Genomic DNA, 5,073 nt, shown 5'->3' on the forward strand with positions numbered 1-5,073 from the left:
CCGCGAAAATAACGCCCATGGGCTTTATTTCCCAAGAAAAGATAAATAAAGCCCATGGTCGTTATTTCCATTTCTAAGGGGAAATAGCGCCCACCAATAAAAGGTAATAAAGCCCGCGGGCTTTATTTCTTTTGCGAAAGAGGAATAATGGCCGCGGGCTTTATTTCCCAAAGAAAAGGAAATAACGCCCGCTTGATTTATTTCATAAAAAAGCAAATAAAGCCCGTGAGTACTATTTTCTCTGGCTTTATTTTACTGAAACATTCCAATTATGTATACAGGCATACATTTGTATAAAATGGAACGTGTTTTAAACGAATTGCTCTCTATTTTTGCATACAGTGTAGTTCTGCGTTAAATTCCCTTCTGCAGTATATGCATAAAATCGAACGGTATTTTTGCCAATAACTGATAAGCGAATTACTGTAAATTAAAGGTAAATTGTTACTGTTTTTTTAGCCTTCAATGTGATGCGCATATTTGTTCTCAGAGTCTTAGGTTTTTCAGTGGTGGCGGGCAAATGCGACACACCGCTCGCCAATCGGAGGAGCAGCTCGGCCAATCATTTTAAACTTTGCACAGATTGCTTTGCAGAGCACAGTAGGCGTACTAATCGAAATGGTAATACAAGCATTTTGTGTCCAATTTGCCGAATTATTCGACAATCTATGAAAGTATTTATTTAACATTTTACTTTTTCATGTTCCTTTTTTTTTTGAAAATTTTAGTTATTTTTTTATTTTTATACGCATGTACATTAGAGTGGTTCAAAAACGATAAAGTCGGAATTTTAATGCCGCCACCCCTAGTATTGTTCCATACCGAAAACAAATATACCCATATTTTTTCATTTTGAAATCAAAAAATATTTAGGGAGTGCTCACAGCGCTCAAAGTTTTCCATGTATTTTATATGGGAAAAAACAACTTTTCGTAGAAAAGGTGTAAAATTCTTGAAAATCAATATTTTTCGAACGGACAACTGTGGTTCTCCTCAGGAGACTTCCAATATTAATATGCAATTGTTTATTAAAACATTTTTGAATATTAAAGATTTTTTATTAGTCCCCCCGTTGCATTTTCTATGGGTTTTGGAGGACCTATGAAATATAGTTACCATGAAAAAATGGTTAAAGGAACAATTGCATATTATTACTGGGGATCTCCTGAAGATAAGCAAAGTTTTCCGATCGAAAATTATTGATTTTCAAGGATTTTACACCATTTCTATGAAAAGTTATTTTTTCCCCATATAAAATACATGGTAAACTTCGAACGCTGTGAGCACTCCCTAAATATTTTTTTATTTCAAAATAAAAAAATAGGGATATACTTGTTTTCGGTATGGAACAATCCTAGGGGGTGGCGGCATCAAAAATCCGACCTTATTTTTTAACATACATTTTTGGACCACTTTAATGTACATACATATGTATTAAATATATGCATTGAAATTTGTTAATTTCATTTTGTTCGTATAATAAAGGAAAACAAATATTTAGTTCAATGTTATCATATTAGTTAGTTTTTATTTAGAACAGTGGGTTTTGGATGTGCATATTCTAAAATGGAGCCAAGAGCCACAATAAAGATGAAACAACGCCCGCGGGCTTTATTCAAATTTTTAGGAAATGAAGCCCTCGGGCGTTATTGCCATATCGAAAGGGAAATAATGCCCACCGGCAAAAGGCCCGCGGGCTTAGTTTCTTTTTCAAAAAGGCAATAACGCCAGCGGGCTTTATTTTTTTTTTTAGGAAATAAAGCCCATGGCCATTATTTCCGCGGGTCTTATTGCACTCCACCGATAAATACTACATTCTTAATTCGAATATATGAAAAAAACCTCTTTACGGAAGACAATTCTAGAGGACCTTTGAAAAATCAAGAACACTTACCACTTTAATCGCCGAAAAGAACAACTGCCAATCATCACATGGGATGTCTGACACGCAAACTTTGCAAAACGTCCAATTCCAAATAATTTGCATTAAGTTTAGGTCCTGTGAATAGGACGAACGCTAAAAAATTACGACTTTGCTTCGTTATTCTCATTTTTACAGCTTCTATAGTGCGAATCGATGGGTCATTTTGCTAGAATATTCAAGAACAAGGTGCAAAAATATGCGACAAATGTTAAAAAACTGTCCTTAATACTTTTTTGCATGAATTATTCGTAATTGTGGTAACTTCAAATAATATATCAACTGCTGTGGTTTAGTAAATCTCAGCTCAGACCGTCATACTCTCTTCTTTGTCATGGAGAGGAAACAAACAACGTTCTTCTTTTAAAAAATCGTGAAAACTATTAGTAACCCGTTGTAGCCATCAAAATTAAACTTTTCGCCATAGAAAGCAACATTTTCTGGTTTTTCTTTCAAGCATGCTTAGTTCCAACACTTTCTTTTGTAATTACTGGATTAAACCCAAGCAGAGCAAGCGATTAAAAAAGGATAATTTCGGAGTTTAAAGAATCTGAGCCTGCATAATAAATAAGTATATATCTAAATAAATGGCATGTAAACAATGTATTCTTATAATTTCGAGTATTTTAATTAATCATAGAAAATTATATTGACCTCAAAAGAATATAACTAATTTTCCCACGTGTAATTCATATGAGGAAAATAAATGCTCGATGCGCGACCTCTTAGAATTATCGTAGATAGGGAGATTCATGGAGGATCATTACTGTACCAAATACTAAATTCTGAGTCAGATTGCGGTCGCATTGAAGGGTTTTTATATTTATTTTGGCGTGGTTTAATGTACATACAAACATATTCGCCTACTGGTCATGAAAGTATATGCTCATAAAACAATTATGTACATTCTTTTTTCATAAATAAGTAACTCAGAAGAGGCGCTTACCATAGTAGATACATACTTCTACGAAATAATCGCCTGACAAACTGTTATCCTACATACCGCTTGTTGTCCGAGAAGAACGCATTGGCACATGCCAATAAGCGGCCAATTCGAATGCTATCGCGTCGACGCGCGCCTTACCTTTTGTGTGGCGTCTTTTGGCGCTGTGTCGTGTCGTGTCAGTCCATTTACTTTACTTTCAAATTTCGAACGCTTCACGTTTACTTGAAGGCGATTTCACGTTCATTAAGGGGATCTATTTCAATCAAACCGAACAACAAAAGCTAACTCTTACAGCAATAACAACAACAGAAACGCTAAGAATAGGAAAGGCAGAAAGCAAAGCTGATAAACACATCCACACACACACGCGTCAATACTCCGATTGGCATGCCATTGCAACAATTGAAGGCAACGAATGCAAATGACTAACGAAAAGCAGAAAAACATGAAAAAAGTTTGCAAAGTTTATTTGAAGAAAAGTAACAGCAACAAAGTAGATAGCGTAGCAGACATAGGGGCCCATGGTGACCGCGAATTGAGGCAATATAAAGTGCTACAGCACCTTGAGCGTTGAATATTTTTTATGACGCAGTTGATGCCATCCCGTTGATCCTGGCCAACTGCAATTGCTAATGAAGACCATTTACGAGGCGGCTAAGTGCACCTCTAAGTGCGAGTGTGCGCAAATTCGACGCGAGTCACGCTGTGGAGCAAGCGACGTAGCATTGAAGAAATCATAACAATAACAATAAAAAATGCGAACTTCAGGTGGCAGGGGGAAAGCGTCTCAACTTGCATTTGAAGAATTTTTTGATTGTGTTTAGTGTTGACTTTGTTGTTGTTGGTGTTTGTGGTGCTTATATTCGTTTTAGCTAACTTTCATTTGCATTCAATTTGCACTGATGCGATTTTCCAACAAGGCGCGCTCAAATGCCTGATCATCGTACACATGTACATACATTTTTACCAGCGTTACCAGACATCCCGATTTCATCGGCACGTCCCGGTTTTAAGCCCAGAATTAAGTTTTCCGCGCGGGTCGGACTGATTCCCGCTTTTCTGAGTGTGACGCGGCGGAGACAAAATGCAAATGTGTCAACTGGCCGGCCGCCTGACGCATAGTGAAAGAAAAAACAACTAAAGACGCCTGAGTTTGGGCGAAGTCGAACATTAAATACTCGGCGAACGTATTAAATATAGTTTTTTTTCACGCTTCGTCACTACTGTTACATGGTAAGCAGCGGTGGTTGTACCCCTTTTTCAAACATATTCGATTATATGTTCAGTTAGACTTAATGAGATAAACTAATGTAGTCATAAGACATAAGTGGGCGGTGCCACGCCCATTTTCCAAAAATTTGTTATAAGCGTATTTATTACTAAAGAATTATGGCAAACATCCATTTTTAATAAATTAGCTTCAGTAGTTACCGATTTTTAGAAGATTTTGTATTTCTGTAAATTACCGTTGTATGGGATGTGGGCATGGTTATTGTCCGATTTTAAAACTTTTCAGCCTTTTGCTCTGAAATTGGTAACTTTATTAAAGTCATGAAATTAGTTTTTGGCAGCATCGATACCAAAAGTATTTACTCAAACCTGGGCTCGAATCGTCACAGTCGTGAACGAGCAACTCGTTATCTAAAAATGTGAATTTCGGATTATGCCAGTCGTGAACGAGCCACATTTATCGAAATTTATCGAAATTCGGTATGATGACAGACGTGAACGATTAACTGGACGTACTCGTTCGTTCTAAATGTCATTCGATCAGCAACTATCAATCGTGAGCGCGCTAAATTTAAGCGAATTTTTAAAATGTAAGTAAATTTTCAAGCTAATGTAAATTTATTAACAATTTTAACATTTATTTTAATAAAGGACTAACTACAACAAGATAAATTCAACACAAAAGAATTTAATGGCCGAGTTTATGAGCGAGCATACTGATTTGGCCAAAAATTTACTACCAAATTGCGCCCAGGGGAAACCTACTGCCAACAAACTTTGGGATGAACCCTGCAAAAATCGCGACTACTCCATGCATGTGTGTAAAGAGTACTCCCTAAAGACCAAGGAGTACTCCAAAATTAACCACAATTCATATAAAAAATATGGTCCAATTAACATTGCGATGTCCTAGGGCAGGACCATATACTCCATCCCTGCATTACATCAGAGTAGCACAAAACTACTCCAACATATT

The sequence above is a fragment of the Rhagoletis zephyria genome, unplaced genomic scaffold (genome assembly GCF_001687245.7).
Source record: "Rhagoletis zephyria isolate East Lansing unplaced genomic scaffold, Rhagoletis_zephyria_1.1 Rzeph_scaffold_00066, whole genome shotgun sequence".
NCBI classification, from domain to species: Eukaryota; Metazoa; Arthropoda; class Insecta; order Diptera; family Tephritidae; genus Rhagoletis; species Rhagoletis zephyria.